Genomic DNA, 14,795 nt, shown 5'->3' on the forward strand with positions numbered 1-14,795 from the left:
AAATCTAGCCAGACTGCCTTGCGCGCATCTGCCATTTTTAGTTTATGCACACATCTGTAGTTTAGACGACAAACTGGCCAAGATACAACTCAAAGAACAAAAATGCGGTTATTGGTTGTATTAACCAACTAAGGACACTATTGAAACCTTCAGTCTCATCTGAAGAAGTACAAAACCCAAAACCAGTGAAGTTGGCACGTTGTGTAAATCGTAAATAAAAACAGAAAAAAAAATGTATTTTTTGCTACTTTGTGTTCCAAATGACATATTTGCAAAAAATAACAAAGTTTATCAGTTCGAACATTAAGTATCTTGTCCTTGCAGTGTATTCAATTGAATATAGGTTGAAAAGGATTTGCAAATCATTGTATTCTGTTTTTATTTACAATTTACACAACGTGCCAACTTCACTGGTTTTGGGTTTTGTAAGAAGTGCCTGGCTAACTTTTGTTTTCATGGCAATGTGCCTTTAACTGTGAAGAAGTCGCTCCGAGTGTGTGCCAAGAAGAGTCCTAGCTGCTTCACCCTCAAACCTTCACAAAAAGATAAGATTTTTGGGGAAAAACTACTTTTAATGGCCGGCTCGGTGCCAACTATTAATGGCAATGGAGGAGACAATAAAACGATAAGTAATAAAAGTACAGATTTCCCCTACATCAACAATCGTTGCACCACACCACGGCAAGATTAATGCCGCAACACCTTCAAAGTAAGTTTTTTAAAATTTGTTTTAATGAAAAAACTTTTCATAAGATGAAAACTAATTTAAATGATATATTGTATGAATGGATATGCTGTATATACGCTAATATTTACATACTAATGGCTAAAATAAGTTTGAAAAACAGCTCAAATATCATAAAGATGTTACTTGTTGCTTAATTGTGTGTGTGGGGGGGGGGGGGGGGGGGGGAAGTGCCAGCAAAAGTAAGGAAAGTAGAAGAGAAAGGTATTTTAAGCTAATTAATGCATTTATTGTTCAAGCCAGTGTAAACTACCCTAAATATTTTACATTACTACCGACAATAATGTCTAATTTACGCCGTGTGCGTCTTCGAACCCCCGTTTGGACATTGCTGTGTGGAGTGTGCATTTGTCCCCGTGCGTGTGTGAGTTTTCCCCGGGCACTCCAGTTTCCTCCCACATTCCAAAAATATGCATGTTAGGTTAATTGGAGACTGCAAATTGTCCATAGATATGAATGTGAGTGTGAATGATTATCTATCTGTGCCCTGCCATTGGTCATGTTAATTTGAATTAGTTTGTCTATGAAAGTATTGCTTTTTCAGTTTATTCCAAATTATATTATTAATCTAACGTGACTCCTACACGTATGTGCACTTTATGTGTATATATAATGTACTTTTTTAGTGTGGTTAGTTTTCCAGTGACTTCATTGTGAAGAATATCAACAAAACACCTATTTTTTTCCAAATCTAATTCAAAGGACTTTTTACACATTTGGCAAACTAAATTGCAACATTCAGAGAGGGCAGAATAAAGTGTAGCCTGTGTTACCTTTTACAACAGGCAGCAACATTTGAAACTGCATTGAACCAAGAGAGCACCGTCTACTAAGTTAAATTTATTGTGTTTAAAATGATTGTGATTCTGATAAAAAAAAAAAATAATATTAATGTTATTAATGGTATTATTAATAACTAATAAATATTTGTTTTTTTAAATATACATGAAACAGTTGTTTAGCCTTTTTTAAAGAAAATATATGCATCATTGCAAATCAAAATTATCATCATGTCATATATATGATGTCGTCATTTTGACCGTGCCCCTAATGCCATGTACATATACTGGCAATCTAGGGGAAACCCTGCAGTAGGTTAGAAATGTGTCAATGATATGTAGTTAGCTTAGCCTTTTACTGTAAGACACTAGCATCCCTATCCTCTGGCAAAATAAAAAATGATTTTCCTGAAAACTAGTTTTAATTTGATCAGTGCCTACCGTGTTTGCAATGGATGAGTAAGTTATATTATTTGTTATGTTCGCAATGTTGCTTGAAGCGTCCCTAATAGCCTTGAGACTGTTAGTTTACAAATCGAAGCAGCCGTGCAGCGGAGTTATTTACATGACATAGAATAAAACAGCCTTTTAATATCAATACACACATGTATATGTCCAGGATCTGGCATTAGAATGTTAGGCTCGGTAGAAGTTTAACCTTAGTCAGCGTATAGTTCCAGACCTGTACGTCAGCTGGGCTCCCTTCCTCGCTTTTGTCCACCCGCATCTTTGCCATCTTCCTTGGTGCCGAAAACAAACCACGGTGAGCCTGCTGTTCTCACTATGTCATCTGGGATGTTGTGTTGTGATGAAAGTCACTAAAAAATGGCTTGTGGCTGTCACTGATGTCCATAGTGCACAATAAATAGCAAGAAAGCTAAAAAATAAATAAATAAAACTACAAAACATTTCGGTTGGGCAGTGGGGAATGGATGGGGCATGGTTCTTTTGCATCTAACAACTTCGCCTCTCAAAATTAGCTGTTTTGAAAGGGAGAAAAAAGTGGCTTGAAAATAGGTTTGTAAAATAAAATCAATGCAAATTTTTCAACAAAGAACCACCATTACTGGTTATGTAGTCCAGTGGTCCCAAACCACCGGTCCGCGGCCCGGTACCGGTCCGTGGATCGATTGGTACCGGGCCGCACAAGAAATGTAAAAAAAAAAAAAAAAAAAAAAAAAAAAAAAAGTTTTTAATTTTTTATTAAATCAACATAAAAAACACAAGATACACTTACAATTAGTGCACCAACCCAAAAAACCCCATTTATACTCATTCGCACAAAAGGGTTGTTTCTTTCTGTTATTAATATTTGTGGTTCCTACATTATATATCAATATTGATCAATACAGTCAGCAGGGATACAGTCCGTAAGCACACGTGATTGTATTTTTTTATGACAAAAAAAAAATAATACACCCCCCTCCCCCCCCCGGTCCGTGGGACACATTTTCAAGCGTTGACCGGTCCGCAGATACAAAGAGGTTGGCGTTTTTTTGTCATAAAAAAATACAATCATGTGTGCTTACGGACTGTATCCCTGCAGACTGTATTGATCTATAACAGACCTGGGCATTGTACGGCCCGCGGGCCGCATCCGGCCCTTTGCGCATCCCTGTCCGGCCCGCGTGAGGCCAATCATAAATTACAAAATCAATTTTAAAAAGTATCTATGTCGAGTGTGCAATACAACGGTGCTGCTTTTGTTTTGAAAAGCGTTATTTGTATTACTTCCGTGTGGACGTATGCGCGTGTGCGATTGTGAGTGAATTGAATGGCGCAATTACAAATTACAAAATAAAGTTTAAAAAACATCTATGTCGTGCGCGCAATACAACTGTGCTGCTTTTATTTTGAAATGTGTTATTTATGCCGTATGTCCGGAGGGAACCTGTGAGTGAAGGTGCGTAGAGACAAGTGATGAGACACTAAAAAAAGAAAAGTTGATGAGGAATGGCGTGTTTTGGACTGGCAAGTATTTCTTTACATAAATTAATGGTAAAGCCGTGTGCTTAATGTGTGGTACACAGGTTGCTGTGTTTAAATATCATTTTAATCGCCACTACACGAAGAAACACGAGGGAAAATACCGGAATGTGTCTGATGAAGCGCGCGCAAGGGAGGCTGATGCGTTGATGGTAAAACTGCAAACCCAACAAGGACTTTGTGCCATATTTCACACCCCCAGAGATGCAGCCGTCAGGACAAGTTTCGTCATTTCTCACAAAAGCGCCAGAAAAAGTAAGGCGTTTTCTGACGGAGAGTTTATTAAGGAGTGCTTATTGGACTTTGTTGCGCTGATAATGCCCGGAGACATGGAATGTTTTTCGCTAACTTTGGATGAGAGCTCGGATGCAGTCAATTAAAGAGACAACCACAGGTAATGACTTGTTCACAGAGGTAAATGCGTGTTGGGACAAGCTGGCAGGTGTGACAATCCAATCCACTTTATTTATATAGCACATTTAAACAACAAAATGTTTCCAAAGTGCTGCACAACAATATTACAAACAATATTCACATATTATCCTTAGCTCCACCAATGACTGAATAAAAAGAAAAAACAATTATATATAAAACCAATATAAAAAACAATATAAAATAAATATGATTAAAAACTATTTTTAACAACAGATGGTTGTCCAAATCTGATGGGGAAAAATGTTGGATAATGCAGGATAAAGTGACCATCAAAAGCAATCTGCTTTTGTATAAAGTTAAGTTAGGTTAAATGAAATTATTATTATTATTATTAATTATTATTATTATCATCATTATTATTTATCTTACGGTATATCAAAAATAATATTGAGCAAAATTTAATTGAAATATTGTCGTGTGGCCCTCCAGCAGTGCTCGGGTTGCTTATGCGGCCCCCGGTGAAAATTAATTGCCCACCCCTGATCTATAATGTAGGAACCACAAATATTAATAACAGAAAGAAACAACCCTTTTGTGCGAATGAGTGTGAATGAGTGTAAATGGGGGAGGGAGGTTTTTTGGGTTGGTTGTAAGTGTATCTTGTGTTTATGTTGATTTAATAAAAAAATATAAAAAAAATAAATAAATAAAATAAAATAAAAAAAAAAATTAAAAAAAAAAATATATATATATATATTTTTTTATATATATATATATATATTTTATTTATTTTATTTCTTGTGCGGCCCGGTACCAATTGATCCACGGACCGGTACCGGGCCGCGGCCCGGTGATTGGAGACCATTGATGTAGACCACCAAGAGGTGTTTTAAATGTAAAAAAAAAAATCTTGATATGACCCCTGTATGTTATAAAAGTATTATGTGTTGACGTAGAATATTTGTCAATATTGTCCAATGATGTATTGCTCCAATTAATGTAAGGATTTCTGCATTTAATTAAGTGACATTTTATTTATCACACAAAAAGCCCACACTCTAAGGTGGTGAAATGTGTGTAAAAGTAAAAAAAACCAAAAAACAGATTTGTAGAAAGTTTAAACAGAAAAAAACTGAAGTGATGGAATACTGCATTTTGATCAACTCACAGGGATATTGTTCATTTCCTGGAGAAGCAGCTAGCACTAGCTAGCTTACATGCTAACACAAACAAAAGACATGTCATTGACATCTTTCCTCATTACAAACTTCATACGTCAATCTTAACTCATATAAAGACATTTCTCTCTAAACAACTAAACTATTCAACTGTGCACATTGAACCCACGGGCTATGCTCCCTTCATACAGAGAGGTAGATGTGGACAACCACACATGGCCGTGTCTACAACAGGAAGTGAATCGTATGTGACCTTACGTCTTTATCATTAGGAAACACTAACACCTTTACAAATTAAACGGAAGAAGGTACACATATTTGAATAATAAAATAATATTTTTGTCTGTTAAGAAGCCAGAACAATATTTAATGTTTCTTTTTCCAAGAAAAGTATGTTGTTTGTGTGTTGATTTTTTTCAAATAACATTTGGATAAAAGATTTCAATGTGTGTAGAAGTACCTGTTTAACACATTCAACATCATGATAACCGTGGTAATTTTGGTCACAATAATTGTGATATGAAATGTTCTCGTTACATTTCTAGTACCAGGAAACTTCCAGGAAGCACACAGAGTGAATCCACTCACAGCTGGATGTTTGGCCCTGACATTCTTTGCATTTGTGGCTCAGAGAGAAACAACACAAGGTTGAGCAAATCTGAGAAAAAAACATTTTAGTACTGACAACAGACTTTGCCAAAATTGCAATAATTCATCATGTAATGTTTACATAACCATTCACATTTTATTTATGGCTAAAATGAAACCTCAATTGCAAACGGGTCAATTACAGGGCAATGGAAACGCCAAATCATGTTGGACTTAACCCCTCGTCATGCATACAAGTCAGCTGTGTGAACCATTACTCGGTTATCAAAAAATATATATTTTCAGTTGAACTGAAATGCTCTCTGCTTTGCAATGCTGACGAGATAACATCTGTTAGCAATTCTGTTATTGCCCTACCTCCTTCATAAATACATATACAACTCAATGAAACATATGTCCTTTATTGTTATCTAATTTGGTATCTGTTAACTTTCTAATTATTCTTTTTTTACAACTATGTGCGATTACACTTTATCTGCATAAAAATTGAGGTTGACTTTGATCAACAAAATGAGATTTTCTTAGATTATGCATAGAGTAAAAAAAAACTATCCTGCTGTCACTATAAATTACAAACATTACCTCAGATTTGCAACATCACAAGCTGGGAACATGCGAACAAACATGAGCTAAATCGCTTTTCACGTATAAAGAACGGTAGTGCGAGCAGTCAAGTTTATAGACGGTACCCTGAGGAATTACAGGTACTAGCGAATATGACAGGTGGGTTAACTGTGTGGTGTTCAAACCCCTTAGATCTCTTGATGATTAGGTGCCGCTACTCAAAAGTGCATATTGCCAAACACAGAATCTCAGGTCATCCCAATGTGAGAGGGATATTGTCTAGTGAACACCATACATCTTCAAAAGGTAAGCATGTCATTGCAAATAATAATCTAGATGATTGTAATGCCAGTTATACGGCGCTTAACAACCTCCACAAAGCAATAGTGTAGCATTCTAGGAGTGAATGTAATGTGGTCTATTGCAAGCAATATGCTTCTTTTCCCCTCCTCTTTTGCCTTTATTATCCTACTTTCTACAACATGAACATTTGAACAAACCATCCATCCATCAAATAATTTTCTACTTGTCCCTTATGGGGTAGCGGGGGTGCTGGAGCCTATCCCAGCTGCACAGGGGCGGAAGGCGGGGTACACCCTGGACAAGTCGCCACCTCATCGCAGGGCCAACACAGATAGACAGACAACATTCACACACTTGGGCCAATTTAGTGTTGCCAATCAACCTATCCCCAGGTGCATGTCTTTGGAGGTGGGAGGAAGCCGGAGTTCCCGGAAGGAACCCACACAGTAACCAGTTTGTTCAAATTCCATCCATCCATTCATTTCCTACCGCTTGTCCCTCTTAGGGTCGCAGGGGGTGCTGGAGCCAGGGGCACTGAAAAGGGGGGGTAAAGGAGACGGATTCTAGGGGCCCCATGATGGAGGGGGGCCCAGAGATGCCCCTAATGATGATGAAATTATAATAAAGAAAAAATAATGACACTAAGTTATTAACTAACATATAATCACACATGTTTTATTTTCCATGTCCTGGTAACAATACATGCATCAAAAAATGTTGCCGCTGTGTTGGGGGCCCTGTAAAGATTATTTTCATCAATCAATCAATCAATGTTTATTTATATAGCCCTAAATCACAAGTGTCTCAAAGGGCTGTACAAGCCACAACGACATCCTCGGTACAGAGCCCACATACGGGCAAGGAAACTCACCCCAGTGGGACGTCAATGTGAATGACTATGAGAAACCTTGGAGAGGACTGCATACGTGGGTAACCCCCCCGCACCCCCTCGAGGGGATGGGGCCCAAAATCCGTAGCGGCGCCCCTGGCTGGAGCCTATCCCAGCTGCACTCGAGGTCAAATTTGTTCTTTCAATTTTGAAACAAAATTGCATGTAGTGAATGCAATTGCATGTCTTTTAACTTTTAATATTCTCTGATCATGCAAGAAACATTAACTTAGAGCTGCAGCTATTGATTATTTTAATAAACGAGTAATCCATTGGTTAATTTGTTTGAGTAATTTGATAACACTTTATAGCCTTGATGCATGTTTTAAATAAAATTGTTGAAATACACAACAATTATTCTGCTTGCATACCTTCATTATTTTCTTCTATTAAACACATACAATCAACATTGAAATTGAACTTTTAAAGTGTGTTTAATAATACAAATTTTAAAAAACACTTCGCTGTTTGGCCCCACACAGATCATGGCACATACACACCTCCGCTCTCATGTGCGCTCTATTGCAGCGGCCTTGCAGAAGCTATGACCGGTTATTTAAAGTTGCGGGCACTCGATGCAGTCTGGATAGTTACAATTTTTACAGTTACAATCATTAAACGACGCAACAAAGCTAGCTTTTTTTCTAATTGATCTTTGCAGCCCTATATTAACTTATATTCCAAATCTTTTTTTGTTCAAATAAAAATACATATTTAGATATCTGACAGTCACAGTGATTTATGATTTCAAAGCAAGTTATCCATCAATTTGTACGTAAAAAAAAAAATGGTGTAATAAAATGAGGCCATTATACATTGATATTCATATATATTTACTTTTACAAGTGGCCCCTAATCAAAATAAGTTTGACACCCCTGCCATAATAGGTCACTGTATGCTCACTGAGTAAACTGGACAAAATAAATTTACCCTAAGTGTCATGCTAACACTATTGTTGGCATGACACCACCACTTTTTTTTTTTTTTAAAGAAAAAAAAGGGGAGTGCTGCCTAATTTAATGAGTTAACTTGTGAATGATCACAAAAAATATTGCATTATTCATGTATGAACACAGATTATCACACAATTTATTTTAAGCGCACATGCGCCTCTAATTTAACCACTGTTCTTTTCCTGAAAGGCAATGTGGGATGCAATGTCAAAGAATGAGTGTGGAGACTCCAACTGGTGGCAAATGTGACTTCAAAATACACCCCGGTGAGATTTTAGATAAAACCAAGCTAATTTGCATATATTTTAGTTCAGCGCCACATTTTTGGCAACAAGATTAAAATACCATCTATAAAACCAAAACGTTTTTTAAGCACTGAACGACAAACAATGATGGTGGAGCATACCTGCAACATTGTTTTCAACAAAAATACCACATATAAGTTAAATAACGCTTTGGTAGTAAGTTGTAACTGTAATCAATCATGATTATTCCATTTTAAGTGTGATTATTCAGATTTTTAAAAATAAATAAATAATTTGACACCAATAACAATACAAATGACTGATTTATCTAAAAAAAAAAAAAGCATATGGCCCTGAACATGGTTGGTTGGTGTGTGTGTGTGTGTGTACGTATGTGCGTTTGAAAAAGCATCCCAGAAAATCCCAATCTCAAATCTGATTCACATTATTTCCAGATTTGTGCAGCCCTAACAAACACTTTCCATCATCTTAAATTAGCACCTTGCCAACTCCGGCCACATTCAGGCATGTGATTTGAACTTAATGAAAAAGACTGAAAATAAGCCGAGAGTGTCCCCATCCAGGTCCAAAGCGGTGCCCTGGTGGGGGGACAAGGGAGCCAAGTGGACGCATTGTGGGTTTCCTGGACGTCGTCTACATCACTAAAAGAAAAATCTAAGGATGAGAATGCCTCTGCCATCTTCTACTAGTTTTTTAATATATAAATCCCCCGCGTGAATATTCCCTGTTCTCTTCTCCGACTCTCTCTTTGTCATTTTGGATGCGTCTGTTGTGATTTCCCTTCCTGGTTCGAAGATGCGCCCTGTCTTGCCTCTGATTGGCCTGTCCGTAATGTTTTGCCCTAATCTTAACCAATCGTGACTCATCATAGTAAACCAACCAATCATCCTGTATGTTCTTATACGTAAACCAACCAATCATCATTGATGTTTCCCGTATAGTTTGTCCCCTGCCCGTGGAGTGGCTTCGCTACGTAGCTTCGATTTTTAAGTTAGTCATTTTTAATGCCCATCCATCCATTTTCTACCGCTTGTCCCTTTCGGGGTCGCGGGGGGTGCTGGACCCTATCTCAGCTGCATTCGGGCGGAAGGCGGGGTACACCCTGGACAAGTCGCCACCTCTGAAAACCTTAATTTTTACCACTGGATTATCAAAGACCATACTCACTACGGGAAAACCGTAGTTGTTGGCAGGTATGGCAAAGAGAAGGATCAAGATTTTAACACACATTGTAGGTAGAAAAAGACAAGGAAAAACGGAAAACATTTTTTAAATATCTTTACAGAGATATAAAAAAGACGGATTTCCGACTATAGACGGAAAAATCACATGCCTGCACATTACACATATGTTGTTAAATGGATACCTCCATCTTTGTAAAGAAACATATAGGATTGATTGCACTTAAAGGGGAACTGCACTTTTTTGGATATTTGCATATCATTCACATTCCCTTTGTGTATTTTAAATCGTTAAATACAACTTGCACTTGACGGTAGGGCTGGACGATATGGCCTTTTTTTAATATCTCGATATTTTAGGCCAAATCGCGATACACGATATATATCTCGATATTTTGCCTTAGCCTTGAATTAAAACAAGCTATAAGTGCACTTTTGTGCATGATGACACACAAGATATTTCAATAAGTGTCACATAAAAATTAGCTGCATATCAAACAGTATATGTCCTACGGTGTTGATGTGGAAATAGTTGCTTCGGCATTTAGTTGGTGTGGCACCGAACGGAAATGTTGACATGTAAAGACATATTCCCGCTTCAAGCCAAACCACCGTCAGACGATGGACCCTGTGCTGTTTTTCTTGGGAATGAATTATTCCTCCATTTGTTACCAGATTCGCACCTTCTTTCTCTCGTATTACCACTCAAACCACACCGCTAGCTGTTAGCATCACAGCTAACGTTACCATGTCGCTACGTGTCCGCTCCGCGGGAGCGTGTGACAGTATGTGACGTATGTAAGAAGGTGCGCTTGGTTTACGTCTCTGTGAGAAGGAGAGACAGGAAAGAGTGAGAAACGCATGCAGTTTAATGCCCCGCAGCTAAAAGCAACTACATGAGAATGTATACTCGAATATCACGATAGTCATTTTCTATATCGCACAGAGACAAACCACCCAGCCCTACTTGATGGCTAACAATGTAGCGAATGGGAGTCACCTATTCCGCCTATAATGCCTTCTAAAACATCCAAAAAACCACCAACAATATTTCATATACATGTCATGAACTGCATACTAACAAAGTATTTATGATATTGTTATTATAAGAGCTAACGCAGAGGAATTAGTTTTATGAAGACAGTGCATTGATTACTGAGAGCAACTAGCTTATGCATCTGCTGCCATACTGAGCTTACACTGTTGCAATCACCCCTAAATTGGTAAAAGTTTGTGTTAGCTTATAAAGCATACCTCACACTTGTATAGTAGAAGGTTGTGGTCATAAGCCGAGAAGTTGTGTCAAATTTTAAATTCAATTTGGATCTGACGACATCCCTGGGAAGACACGTGACAAGATGCTTGTTTTCTCCCACCCCTTTTTTAACTGAGTGAGAATTATCATGAATTCATCATCTAACCAGGAAACACAAGGATTGTGCTGAAAGACATAAACATCCCATCAGCCCGCACCCCAGTGAAAGCGGACATTGCACACTAAGTGATTGTTTTATTATGTTTGTAGTTTGTATTTCTTGTTTAGCACTTAGCAATACTGCTGCATGAAGCTTAGTGTTTCACTACAGTTGAATCTGCTTATCACACAGCTTCTAAAACATATAGCTCATCCTTCTTGTATTCAGGCTCAAAAATAAAAAGGTTCCGGATCATCATTAGTCCCAAGGTAATAGTCGTTGGTTCTCATGAAGTCTGCCATGATTAGTAGCTGTTGTTGTTAAAGGGAATGGCGAACGTTAAAGTTAAAAGTACCACTGATAGTCACACACACACACTAGGTGTGGTGAAATTACCCTCTGCATTTGACCACTTGTTCTACCCTCTGGGAGGTGAGGGGAGCAGTGAGCAGCAGCAGTGGCCGCCCTCGGGAATCATTTTGATGGTTTAACCCCCAATTCCAACCCTTGATGCTGAGTGCTAAGCAGGGAGATAATGGGTTCAATTTTTATAGTCTTTGGTATGTTATATTCTGGTAATGCTTAAAATGGCCAAAATACTGTACATATTACGTGGTATTATGAATGTGCCGACATTACATATATACCTACATCACCCCGAGAATGACAAGCGATACAAAATGGATGGACGGGCGTATATAAAATGCTTATGGAGGTTTTTAGAGCGCTTTATAGGCGGAAAAGATGGCGTCTCAATTACCTGTTGTTAGCCACCAATTGCTAGCATGTACCGTATTATTAGCATGCTCCGGAGTATAAGTCGCACTGGCCGAAAATGCATAATAAAGAAGGAAAAAACATATATAAGTCGCATTTTTTGGGGAAATTTATTTGATAAAACCCAACACCAATAATAGACATTTGAAAGGCAATTTAAAATCAATAAAAAATAGTGAACAACAGGCTGAATAAGTGTACGTTATATGACGCATAAATAACCAACTGAGAACGTGCCTGGTATGTTAACATAACATATTATGGTAAAAGTCATTCAAATAACTATAACATGAGTGGTTAGAGTGTCCGCCCTGAGATCGGTAGGTTGTGAGTTCAAACCCCGGCCGAGTCATACCAAAGACTATAAAAATGGGACCCATTACTCCCTGCTTGGCACTCAGCATCAAGGGTTGGAATTGGGGGTTAAATCACCAAAATGATTCCCGGGTGCGGCGCCGCTGCTGCCCACTGCTCCCCTCACCTCCCAGGGGGTGAACAAGGGGATGGGTCAAATGCAGAGGACACATTTCACCACACTTAGTGTGTGTGTGTGACAATCATTGGTACTTTAACTTTAACTTAATGTAGAACATGCTATACGTTTACCAAACAATCTGTCACTCCTGATCGCTAAATCCGATGAAATCTTATACGTCTAGTCTCTTACATGAATGAGCTAAATAATATTATTTGATATTTTACGGTAATGTGTTAATAATTTCACACATAAGTCGCTCCTGAGTATAAGTCGCACCCCGGGCCTAACTATGAAAAAAACTGTGACTTATAGTCCAAAAAATACGGTATTTACGATTTAGAATGCATTAAAAAAGAAAGACATGTTCTTGTCTCACATAGGGATTGTGAATGATAGGCAAATTTCCCCTTTAAGGTTTTGTATAATTTAAGAATGTTATCATCCTGATATGCCAATAATAATGGACGGATGCTCTGAAGATAAATATCCTCAGAACAAGCAGAATTGTGGGTGTGTTATTGTGCCATGTGCATTCAGTCTTCATTTCAAATGGGGCTGGGTAGCACAAGGGATGCAAAGACCTCCTCCCTGTCTCCAAAAACCATCGCAGGGTGCCAGACTGCGTTGGCTAAAGCAGGAGACACTGGGCTCCTACCCAAAGTTGACATTGGGAACAGAAAGAACCACGCCTGGCGTCTTGCAGCGGGCCCACTGCAGTGAAAGTCAGCCCCAGTCAGCCTGCTCTCGGCGGGGAGGAGGCGTCACCGACTGGGCGCGTTCCGCCTACATCACACGCACATATCAAAGTGTATAAACAACAGCCTCCAAAAAGTTGCACTCAGACCCCCGTTGCCACTTCGTGGGAGCGGATGCAGCAACGGGGGGGAAGAGCAATAGACCCTCTCTTTCCGCCGGAGGTGTGACGGAGCGACGCGGGGAAACACTCGCCCCGAATGTTCCCCCTCCTCCTCCTCCTCGTCAGCGACGTAACAACATGTCGGCAGAGGACGGCCATGTTTTGCTGGTTATGTCGACACAGGGAGGAGGAGGAGGAAAAGTAGACCCGACGTTTCTCGCGCCCTGACTGACTCTCTGCCTGGCTCCCCTTCCTCTCAAAATGCCCGAAACTTGCCGGACACGTTAGCGCGCAGGTGGCGCCAGCGAAGCGGGCAAAGTTGACGAGACAAGTTAAACATTAAAAAAAAAACCCCAGAGACGTGGAGCTCTTTAGACGGCGAACAATCCCCCCAGCAGACACATGCGCACACTTTTGACTTGAGGGTACTTTCGAGCCAGCGGAAACGCATTATAAATATTTCTTACCTGCACACGGTAACGTCGCGATGCTCAGGTAGCATGCAGTACAATCCAAAAGCAGACGGAAATGAGCAAAAAGCTGTTTATAAAAAAAAAATGTAGCTCCAGTAGCTAGGCAGACAACATGCGACCGGATAGGGAAAAAATTGGCGATCACAAGGAGGATCTACGCCAAAAGCCACATGATCGCCGACGTCAGAGTACGTATTTGCATGCCGCACCGGGGCGCCGGTGTCCGTCCATAGCGGCTGCGTGGTGCTGAAGCCGTGGAAAGTTCACAAGAAGGCGGCGGGAAGTGGAGCAACTCGCCTGCCCGGGTGACATAGGAGGTACCGGGGTCTCCATGGAGCATAACGACCGGTGTTTGGGTCAATAAAGTCCGTGTTGACGTCTCCCCCTACGAGTCAGTTCCGACCTGATTGAATATGAAATCATCAGTGAGGGCGTGGCTTTCCCAACAAGCCCCGCCCATTATACGTCCCTCTCGACAGCTTGGCGTCATCTGAGCGTGCGTGACACACACACATGCACACGTGATCCGTGGCTCCGGGAAGCCTATCATACAACAGTGACCTCCTCTGGACTTCTTCGAGAAGTGATGGTGAGTTTGGTTCACGCCCACATGCAAATGTGTTATAAACTCCCAGATGAACGTGATGCTCAACTGCAGTGTTTTTCAACCTTTTCTGAGCCAAGGCACTTTTTTTTCATTGAAAACATTTTTGAGGCACACCACCAGCAGAAAACATGAAAAAAATTAAACTCAGTAGCCGATTTTGACGATAAAAAGTCGTTCTCGCAATTGTTGGATATGAATTCAAACCATAATCATCCATCCATCCATCCATCTATCTTCTTCCGCTTATCCGAGGTCGGGCCGCGGGGGCAGCAGCCTAAGCAGGGAAGCCCAGACTTCCCTAACCCCAGCCACTTCTTCCATAATCAACCATGCATCAATATAGCTCTTGTCTCAATGTAG

General features: G+C 39.7%; 1 protein-coding gene across 3 annotated transcripts in view; it reads right to left on the reverse strand.

Annotated features, from left to right (window-relative positions):
* The window catches only part of zhx2a (zinc fingers and homeoboxes 2a), an 87,987-nt gene extending 73,732 nt beyond the window's left edge, over positions 1–14,255 (reverse strand). For 2 of the 3 annotated variants that reach the window (XM_062063558.1, XM_062063559.1), the window contains exon 1: positions 13,823–14,255. The gene's annotated coding sequence lies outside the window, so the exon portion shown is untranslated. The remainder of the gene's footprint in view (positions 1–13,822) is intronic. The other variant, XM_062063560.1, reaches the window with a different exon arrangement.
* Positions 14,256–14,795: the final 540 nt, after the last annotated feature.

The sequence above is a fragment of the Entelurus aequoreus genome, linkage group LG11, assembly GCF_033978785.1.
Source record: "Entelurus aequoreus isolate RoL-2023_Sb linkage group LG11, RoL_Eaeq_v1.1, whole genome shotgun sequence".
Classification (NCBI taxonomy): Eukaryota; Metazoa; Chordata; class Actinopteri; order Syngnathiformes; family Syngnathidae; genus Entelurus; species Entelurus aequoreus.